At 43.1% G+C, this 11,177-nt stretch overlaps 1 non-coding gene across 1 annotated transcript; it reads right to left on the bottom strand.

Annotated features, from left to right (window-relative positions):
* Positions 1-4,721: 4,721 nt before the first annotated feature.
* On the bottom strand, positions 4,722-4,813 carry Trnay-gua (transfer RNA tyrosine (anticodon GUA)). The gene is given in 2 exon segments: positions 4,722-4,757; positions 4,777-4,813. It is a non-coding gene; the product is annotated as a tRNA-Tyr (tRNA).
* Between the last annotated feature and the right edge of the window lie 6,364 nt (positions 4,814-11,177).

Genomic DNA, 11,177 nt, shown 5'->3' with positions numbered 1-11,177 from the left:
CTAGGTTTCCTATCGTAGATATGGGCCGTGCACGCTTCGTTTGAATATTATGTGCATTTATAGAAAAATTTATGTGCCTATATTTACGACGTTGGAGGCCTAAAACGTTGTTTTGCCTGCCTATTTTTGGCGCCTGAAAGGCTTTTTATTGCCTAAAGATCCGGCCTCTAGTCATGAGCATGACTCCGCAAAAATGACAATGACTCAGCGAATAAATATTAACACTAAAAACCACCTAAATGGGTCCTGACGTTGGTAATAAGTGAATGAAACACTAAAGGAATGATGGTAGAAGTCATAGTCATGACCATGACTCAGGAAAATGACAATGACTAAGCGAAAAATGAATAACACTCAAAAACCACTGAAATGAGTTCGGACGTGTCTACTGAGGTAAGGAAATACCAAGGAATCGTGGTAGAAGTCATAGTCATGAGCATGACTCAGAAAATGACAATGACTGAGCGAAAAAAAAGATTAACACTTATAAACCACTGGAATGGATTTGGACGTGGGCACGAAGTGAAGGAAACACTAAAAGATGATGGTAAGTCATAATCACGGGAATGACTCAGCGAAAATGACAATAACTCAGCAAAAAAGAATAATACTCAAAAACTACTGAAATGGTATAGACATGGGTACTAAGTGAAGGAAAAACTAAACGATTGTGGTAGAAGTCAGTCATGACCATGACTCAGCAAAAATGAGAATGACTCACCGAAAAAAGATTAACACTCGAAAACAAATGGAATGGTTCGGATGTGGTACTAAGTGAAGGAAAAGGCCAAAGTTGGTGGTCGAAGTCATAGTCATGAGCATGACTAAGGATTTCGCCTTAAGGACTCTTAGGTGTAGCTCAAGGGACTCCTGAGGACTCATGACATGAATGTAATGTAGGTTATGAAAGAGCCGCCTACGTCTTGGTGCTCTCATGGTCGTTTCGTTAACATAGTAGGTTCCCCGCACACTGCTTCGCATAATATCGATTCCCACAGGGCGTGGGATCTGTCCGGCTTTTTTCCCTATGCGGCAGAAGTGCTCGAAATTCGATTTGCCTTGTGTGTCCCGTCTGTTCTTCCGTTCACAACATGCCGTTAGGCTGACAACTGTAGTCGTCATGACAACTAATTGTAATGTGTGTGCATGTGCATGCTTGTATGCTTATGTGTGTGCGCTTTATGCGTGCGTGCGTATGTGTGTACGTGAATGTTCGTGTATGTGGTGTGCGCACGTGCGTCCATGTGTGTTTGCGTGTGCGTATGTGCTTACATGTGTGCGTATGTGTGTGCGTTCATCCATGTGTTCGGGCATGTGCAAGCATGCATTTGTGTCTGCATGTCTGTTTGCATGGATGTACGGATCCAAAACTATGGATGCATACTCCAGGTTAGGTCTAAATGGGAGATGTAGCGTATACTTATTACGTTAGATTGGGCTTTGTTAAGTTTTTATCTCAAGAGGCATAGTTTTCTGAAAGCTGAAGCACAAGTGTTATGTGATCATTCCATGATAGTCTATAGTTAAGTATCACTCCTAGGTATTATTAACTAGCAACTTTATGAAGAGGTGATGGACCTAACTTTTTCTCGGCAATGTAATTCCAAAATTTACTTGGATTGTTTGTAAGAACATTAGACAGACATGAGTTAAAATAATAATCCTTTGAACTACGCACGGCAACGGCAAGCTCAAATTAAATTATGGGTTTAACGTGCCAAAACCATGAACGGCAAGCTCGTCTTGCACTTCAGATATCAAGTTTGGCTGCGTACGGGCCTTTTAATCTCCTAATTTTGCATTTCATATGAATTATGTTGCGATTGATCCATGATGTTTATTGCGAACTTATTTTTTTCTCATTTGGTATGACTTTATCACGGCAAAGATGACACATATCCTTAAAACGGGTCCACAGTAAGTTAACAATATTTTCGTCAAAATTAGTTAGACAATTTTCCAAGTAATGAAACACGCACGCGTCGTTTGCGCGAGAATAGTCTTTGACAAAATGAACAGAAGATTTTTTAGTTTTAGCGCAGGAAACGAGCAAGTAAGCAAACACAAGCAAGTTAGTGGTCAGATAGCCCCTGCTTGATCACCACCGTGAATTCAGCGAGTTTGCGAGCTGATGATGAAGAGCCTTGTACACGTAGTACTGCAACTACGTGTGCAACCTGTACCCGTTTGGTTTGCGATTCGTCCCAAAAGAACATGCATGCCTGCCAACCTTGAGCTTGTCCTGTATAAGTGACACCTTCTTTCCTCGAAGTTTATCATTTCTTACACTTCCCACAAAAGCTTCCGCTTCTTTAAGGCAGATAGCAGTAGCCATTCTGGATAAAAACACAAGCTCCCTTCATTTTTTTTTTTGCATTTTGTAGTATTCCTGTCATTTCATTAAAAGTTGGCATTAAGATGAAAAAATGTTTAAGTTGACATTAGGTTAACATTAAGAGGAAAAAATGGAGCTGTGCAGGCCTTGTAAAGCGTAGGATGGATAACCGGTGGACAATTAGAGCTACAGAATGGATACCAAGAGAAGGGAAGCGCAATCGAAGACGGCAGAAAATTAGGCATGGTGATGAATTTAAGAAATTTGCAGGCGGAAGTTAGAATCAGCTAGCGCAAGATAGGGGTAATTGGAGATTGTAGGGAGAGGCCTTCGTCATAGCAGTGGATATCAATATAGGCTGATGATGAACTCAATGTAGTTATAAACGAGTACAGCTTGGCTGGTCTTCCATCTTCCCATAGTGGAAGGGCTCTGAATTTTTCGGCAAGTACGTGCTCGGTTCGAACATTCGTTACATTAGGCGGGGCAGCCGTATTGCTAGTTGCAGCAAATAACCAATAAACACGTATTAGTATTGGTTACAGACAGAGTTATCTCACAAATTTGTTTTCATCTTAAGAACATACAGTGTGAGCTAGAGCAAGCTCCCCCATGCAAAGCCAATAGGACGACGCTTTCGCGGTCGTTGTTGTCCTTTGGTCCTTGTTTCCACATGCCCTTCTGTGCTAAAATGAACGGGCAGTTACACACCCAACCTTCAGTGTTGTGAAATTCGGTATAGCGTGGTCCAGTGGTCAGTACGGCTGGTTGTGACGCCGCAGACACGAGGTCAAGTCATCGTTGTTCTTGTGGTCCCACAGCACATAAGTACAGGGATATCCGTGCAAATACAAGGAGATTATACCTTCCCAGATCACAAAAGACAGACAGAAATAAAAAATCAGGTCAAGCAATAGGGGTGCAATTGGATCTCATAGCAGAAAGAGAAGGCATGAAGAAGCGTCATGAGGAGGGCCAGGAGTCACTTTTGGTTCAACTTCAAGCTGATATCGCTGCCTTTCGACATCGGGCATTATTTCCAGCAGTGAAAGGCCCATAATAATTACCGCTACCTTATTCACTACGATTTAGTTTCAGGCTTCTATGCTTGAGAAAGACATCACTTCGAGCCTATTCCGTCGCACGTCTCACCATACTCAGTGTGCTATGCCGCAGGCGACATTAGGAACGCTTGTAGAACAATCGAAAAAAGATAATAAAAAATAAAACAACTAATGGAAGGAATTCGAACCAGGGTGCCAGCATTTAGTCAGCCATCGGTCGTATATCGCCGAAAGATTGGAAAAGGTACTTCAAATTTCGCGAGCCCGATCGAGAATTGCCGATCCACCTTTCTATTGCTCAATACGTGCAAGATAACAGTGCTTTTACAATCCTTAAATACATCCCGCAAAACACTACCGCGTGGAACTTTTCGCACGCTTTTGCGGCCATCTTTCAGGCTTGGAAAAAACATTTATGGTGGACGTATTGAGCTACAGAAAGATGGATCAGCAATTTTTTGCGATAGACTTGAATTCTCGGATTGAAATTTTTGCTCTGAATGCAATATTTGGAAATTATTTATTATTAATAACTAAATATGTATTTAGGCGAAATACAAATAACAGTGGGACTTGCTCCAAGCGACAGCAAACAACACATCCTTGGTTCTATCCAGCTACGTGGCATTCCATTGTTTTTATATAGCGGCACAAATTACACCCTATATGATTGACATTAGTTTCTATACGCGTGCCAAAAAAAAGCAAAAAAGCTTATTTGCTGTGAACGAAAAAATTTGCTACAGATATCTGCTGCGTTAAAAGATATTTATACTTTTCTACAGCCCATATTTCGGTAACGTCGGCCACAAAAAGATATCGCTAATAAAAACATTTCAACGGCAATGACACTCAGAGAATGTTCTATACATCCTGCGAGACTGATGAGAGTGCCGACGACTCAAGCACAAGAAAAACTGACCCGGGACACTTGCCTACGCCCTTCGCAAAGATCTAATTCAATACCATGAAAATGAGGACGATATATAAAACATGCCTGTTTGTTATATCGACACTCATTCCATTGTGCCGTCCAAATTATTGAACAAAGCTACAACAAACTATAGTTATCACTCCATGAAAAGGAAGATTATGATGCAACCACTACCATCCGGCTTGTATTCTCATGCATGTGATAAAATGTGGCAAGATATATTTCTTCAAAATCCGCAAAAAATGTTTTGCCATTAGTACAAAGCAAATTCCTGCTGCTAAGCAACCAGTTCTTCCCGATCTGGCGAAATAGCAACTGCAGTCAAATATGCTGTACTTGCAAAGACAGAGGAACAACGAATGCACTCGCGAAATCAATAAAAAAGTCATCCGTCGAGCCGGATTCAAACCAGCGACCTATGGATGTCCGCCTCAGTGATACTTCTACAGTCCACAGCTCTACCAACTGAGCTATCGACGGAACGAAGGTGCTGTGGCGTCAATATTGACGCAAATGCTGCCTCGCGCCGCGTGACCCACTTCACGGAGGCGTGGAAAGGGCCTTGAACAAAACTGGTTCACCCGTAGTTCGAGAAAAGTCGCGCGCACTTTTCGCGGTCTAAGCGGCCTCTGGGCTATTAATGTTACACCACGGGCGACCACGATACAAAGTGCATCGCTGAGAGAAAATAGCTGTGAGCGCATTGAAAATAAGTTATACAAGCATATAAGTGCACTTGCGTAATGCGACTGGATATTGCAGCGGAAACGACCAGCGTTGATTCATTGCCTGCTTTTCTAGATCAAATCAACCAGGACACTTCGTTGCCGAACATACAGACTTAGGAACATATCTTCAATTCTGGTGATTTTTAGACAGCATATGGATTATCACAAAATGAAAGAGAACTTTAATAGAGTGCTAAATAACACAATTGAGTGAGTGGCGGTTTCCTAAGCCAAATGCTACAGTGGCTGTGAAATAATGAGTCAATGAGCAAATCAGCTTAGAAAGCTCTGAAAGGCTGAAATGTCTGTGAAAACATATGTGCCTATAACAAACATGTGTTGTCCCGTTGGGCAGGCGTATTACGCGCATTGTAACCCAGCACGTATTTAACTGCAGTCAGCATCTCCATCGGTGCATTCATTGAAGTCGAATATTATATGGATATGCCGAAGACGCAAGCACAATGGTCGAAGTTCTGGGATATCACCAGAAGAACCATTAGGACCAGCTTCCGAGTCTGGTGCAGAAAGGTATTATTCGAAATAGATTCCTTTCTTGAAGCGAAACCGTCTTTACTGACGTTGTCTACAGGTGCACTAGATCTTAGGTTCAGCAAGTGGGTTCATGAACGGTATTTCCGACTAAACTGGCATTGACGATCAAATTCGAGATCCGAGATCTCCTCTCTAGCTAGAAGCCATGCGTTAAGAACATCTGAGTGAAGGCAGAACTTTAGTGCTCGTACACAGCCTTTTGTGGTGCTTAGATAAAGTGCGAAATTAAACTAATTGCAATGTGGCACACAAGACATGATTTTGAAAACAGAAGGAGAGATGCCTCTAAGCGGTCCCTGGAACTATTGCATTCCCACTTACCTGCACTACTGCCTTTGTAAATGCATTTACGCTCTTTACCGCCAGAACCTTCAGTCCCCGCTATATACTCACGCCAAAGTGGCGCCAAAAAAAAAAGAATTTGAGGACACCTACGCACTTCGTGCGTATGTAATGCTGCATTTGTCCATGCAGTTACGCTTTTTCCTGGCAGAACCTTCCTCGGCCCCGCTATTCGCGCCAACTTGGCGCCAAAAGAAAAAAGAAGCCGAGAACACTTACGCACTTGGTATAATTTGTCAATGTGAAAACATTATTGTCCATTTGAACACCTCGGAACGGTCATTCGAGTTTTGTGTGTCGAGTAATGTACCATATAGTGTAATGTGCTGGCCGAGCGAGCAAGCAGCTGCAGCAGCCTGTGGTGCCAACGTCATATGCCACCGCCGTTCTGCTTGATGAAAGTGAGGAAGCAGCAGCGGCCACCAAGGCCGGTAGGCGATAACGGTACGTGCTACCTCAGCCAGCCAGCAGCAGCAGCGTGCGGTGTGGGATCGGGCTCCGCGCCAGCTTCAAAGAGCGAGAGTGAGTGTGACGTGGCATCGCGGTGAGGTGATGCTCTCTGCCCAAACTCAACACCTGCTTGCTGTAGCCGCAGCAGGTATTCCGTATCGCCCGTTCTGCTCCGTCCTGGCGCGCTCTTGACGTGGCGTCACAGCCAATGGGAATTTGTCCATTGGCATCGGCAGTGACATTGGCATTGGCATCGACAGTGGCAGTGACACGGCATCATTGCGAAATGAATATTGATTACAGGCGCCGGCATTGTTGTAATCACTGCTACTAACTACAGGAGCTGGCATTTTCGCTCAATGGCCCATTTGACGCTTTCGTATCAATAAAAATGAAAGCTGATAATGCTACTTTTGTTCATTTACTTGTAGTATTAGATGGACGCGGTGCATAAATGTACATCGTATAGACGCATTGTTTGTCGGGACTAAATCTCTCGAAGTGATGACATATTCTAAACTTAATGTCTGGTATGAAAGACGACCAAAACTATCTCTGAATGCGACGGATTATATGCAATCCGTGCCTTGGATATAAATGTTGGACGAAACATCCACCAAATATTTTTAAAGCTTTTTCCTTCCTACAAGCTAAGGTATTCAAGAGAAAAATCTGCACGGAGAAAGTGATAAGCAGCCACTTATGGGCGTAGAAAACCTGGTGGTGCATAATGTGTCACGGCGCTTGTTCCCACAACATGATCAGTGAAATGTTCCCGCAGGTGCACCTGCGTCACAGTTCTAAAGAATGCACCTCTCTGATCACGCAGAAAGATAAGGTAGGAGACTATTTGCTTCAAAAATAGATGCCAAAATCGGAGTACACCACTTTGTGCCACCTGAAACAGATTGCAATGGATTGTGTGTCCCCAACTGGTGTCCCAAATAAAAACTGCAAACACCCTGTGCTGTTTATGTACTGACACTTTCGTAACGCACAATACTTGCATTTTACAAAACATTTGAGCCATTAGAACTGCATTGTACACACTTCATCTTGAAAACATTGGCAATATATGACCACCCTGTGTGTGAGACTGCTCTCTTACTCTTTCAATTTCTTCGACCTAGTAATCCATGGTTGATTCTCTGGTGCTGCAACACGATTCCGAAGTGTAGGTTTGGTGAATCGGAACACGGCAAGTTGCAGTACAACTTTGATGTAATTGGCGAGTTTTCATACGATAGGCCTAGGTTCATTACCCAGTTCACAGCACCGCCTGTGGCTTCACAAAAGGCTGCAGTCATCTCTCACTATTCTTGGAACACTTTTTATGTCAGCACAGCACACAGCAATATCGTCCGCGTGCGCCGCCAACACTTGGACCTTATAGTCGCAGTGCTTAAAGACTGTAACAATAGAGCTTTTTAAGAACCTTTGCACAAAAAAATACTAAATATAGCGCAAATAGCAATGAAGACACTGGAGATACCTGGGCAATACTCCAATTAATTCTTGTGCGTTCGCTAAGTTGTTACGTTTCGCTAATGCGACAGCCTCAGAGGTGGCGAAATACACGTCCTCGTGTTCAGAAAATATAGAGAAAAATTTTGTTGGTGAGACGGGTGTACAATTTTTTTCTTGCACTTGATTAGATAGCATTCCGCTGATTTTGCTGAAATTATCCGCCGTAACTTCTAAGATGATGCAGCAATAGTAATTAGCATTTTAAAGTAATAAAGGAAGTAGCATTTTGCATTCATTTTTCGTGCTTCTTGTTAAGGAGGTTACAAGATAATTTATCTTCATACAACTGGTACATAACACCACTTGACGTGTCATATAACATGTAGCATCCCTACAATGTAGTCCCTCATGTTTTTCCATCGAAGTGTTAAGAACCTGAAAGGCGACTACTTCATTTACGCGAAATCCCTTATTCTTGCGCTTTTTTTGCGATAGCCTAAAATATATATATTTACAGGAGGTGTTTTATTTTCAAATTTTCGACATATTCTGTGTATCTTATGAATTTCGGTGCCAAAAAAACTCGTTTTATGTAGGAATATATCATGTGGAAATTATTTTCAAGTAGGGTGAACAGCAGTTCCTTCTCCTTCATAGATGATTAGGTTATTCTAGTATCTTGTGTACAAAAGGCAATTTACCTTCTCTGCTTATGCGGTCACTTGATGGTCGAACCATGTGACTTCTATAGTCGTTTGTTGTTCGAGGCAGTTGAGCTAGCGAGCCGACTGTCAATAACATCGAGTCTCTCTGCTGGGACCGGTATATTTTTTTAGACATCTGGTTTCGGCGACTTGATTCACTCAATGGTGCTTTACGTCGCGTTCTGTCCGTCTGTGTTATTGTTTTTTTATTTTTTGTCTGTATGTCTGTGAGACCAGATTTTGGTTGTATGTCTCTGAAGGCCCAGAGCTTTATCGGCAGAAGAATAACGCAGTTGCAAATGTACCTTCGACACAGTGGGCAGGCTTGCAGCATCAAATAAAGGTTATCCTACGATACCTATTGTCACATAGATAAAGCATCATACATGGGGCCTTACCTGCAGCCCAATCCAGAATAGGTTTTTTAGCATTCGGCCTCTTGTGCTACTGTTATGCGTACTGCCGATGTATGGTCTTGTAGTTCACTAGCCAGCGCCTTTCAATTGAGTTGATGTAACCCTCATAACCGGTGAATGGACCAATACGAAGTGCTGAACTAGTGACCTAGTTGAGTGTGTCTGGCGTATCAATTTTTTTACTCCATTTCCTCTTGCTTAAGCAATCGCGCACAGTTTGGTAGGGATGACAAATACTTTTCTAATCTATCACCAGCCTCTAAATAAAGTTGTTCAATCAATCAATCAATCTATCAATCTATCACCAGTGTAAGGCGCTATTCTCATCCCCAGATTGAGACCCTTGATGTGAGCACCTGTCTGTAATAACGGTATAGTTTATTTACTGACCCCATTCCCTTGCCAACACTGGCATGGAATTGTTGTTGTTAAGGAAATGTATTTGCATAATAACACAGGATGCTAGCTTTTTGTCACAATGACAGTTTAGTGCTGAATTCTGATCTTCCTAATATTGTACTATGGTGTGCGAAGTGGTTTATGTATTCGCACGAGGCTGTCTTCAAAAACATTGCAAACAAGGGAAATAGGTGGTCGTTTCCATGTCACGTCCTCCTTGCGCTCAGCTGAAAAGGGTCGCATGTTCTTTGAATGGGCGCGATGACCGCATTCTCAAGAAGGCTACAAAAAAAAAAGAGTACGCGAGTGTGCAATGTACTGGATTTATGTTGACATCTTCCTTTATGGTATCTTTCATAGTACGTTTGTTACATGGAGACGTTAAAACCCATTATTCAAACGAAATCACCTTTCTAAGTATAATTACTTCGGTGTCAAAGTGGCTGCAAATAACACCTGTTACTCAGCGTATTATATACTCTATCTTCGAAAACATGGTAAAACAGACCGCTGTCCAACTAGACTTACAATGGATATCTCGATTACCCGTGGCGAAATTGTATACCCTAGTACAGTTTTCCAGCCATATACATAACAAATAATTTATGCACTCGATCCGATACTACCCAACAAACCCCGAAGCTAAATACAGCTAAATAAATATTGGTATAGTCAGCTACTAGCACAAATGTTCTATGAAAGTGGCAAATAAAGTGAGTCCTCCACTTGAAGATACACAAATCAAGGTTTTCTTTTTGTTGATATTTGTTTGATTTTTTGTTTTTTTAAGCTTCGCACCCCTGATCTTTTCATGCAAGAACATCCTAGCCGTGTATGCTTCTCCAAGATAGGTTGAGCAGAAACAAACATAAATCAATCAGTACTTGTCAGTCAGTCGCTTTCTGCTGGGGCGTCAAAGCTATAAAAACGTTTTCTTGCGGGGTGGTGGTGTGGTGCCGGAGGTCCCGAAATAGCCGGCGCGAACACGGTGGCTTTGAACAACGAAGCATGCTCTTTCGCGGCAGTGCTTGAGTCTTAGAATGAATGAATGCGTTTAGGTGACCTAGAAAGCAGTCAAAGTGTCGTTTGTTCTCTCAGTAGAAACGACTACGCTGTACCTAGTTCCGGTATCTTTAAGTAAAGTGGCTTGGAGGGCGCACCGTCAGGCAAGCAAGTAGGCTGGCAAACAGGATAAACAGACAGGAATAAACTGTAAACAGTTCGTGGCCCCTGTAATAACGATTCCGCGGCTTGGTGCTGGCAACAAGCGCGGTTTGTCGTCACTTATTCGAATGACAGCGGCCGCTTTCGTGTGGCCGCTTGTCTCTGACTGCGCATTTTCCCGATACGCCTGCGTGACGACGAGGAAACTTCTAGGAAGTGTCACAATCATCTGTTAGCGTGCCTCTAAGCTAATCCACTACGGGACGGTCTTTCCGCAAAGTACACCTACGTGCAAGATTCACACGCTGCCGGCTACAACGATCTGTATATTCACTCGACTGTATCATGAAATTGCGCTGCTGAGGCAGCGCACAGCGGCATTGACGCGCCATCACAAGACGCAAGGTCTAGGTCCCCGTCCTGTTTACGTCCCAGTGTGTGCTACCTAAGCAGCGGAATTTACACCTGTAGTGAACAGGAATGCCCGGCGCTGCAACCACATCGCCAGTTGTCCGGGAGCCGCGAGCTCGAGATTGCCTGCGCTGCTGCGGTTGAGACACGCTGCCAACGCTGCCTGCTGCTCTTTTGTCCTGTGTTCACATTAGACACCATAAAGTCA

Source organism: Dermacentor silvarum, chromosome 8 (genome assembly GCF_013339745.2).
Source record: "Dermacentor silvarum isolate Dsil-2018 chromosome 8, BIME_Dsil_1.4, whole genome shotgun sequence".
Lineage (NCBI taxonomy): Eukaryota > Metazoa > Arthropoda > Arachnida > Ixodida > Ixodidae > Dermacentor > Dermacentor silvarum.
The sequence above is the reverse complement of the archived record's forward strand: the minus strand, read 5'-3'. Positions and strand labels throughout refer to the sequence as shown.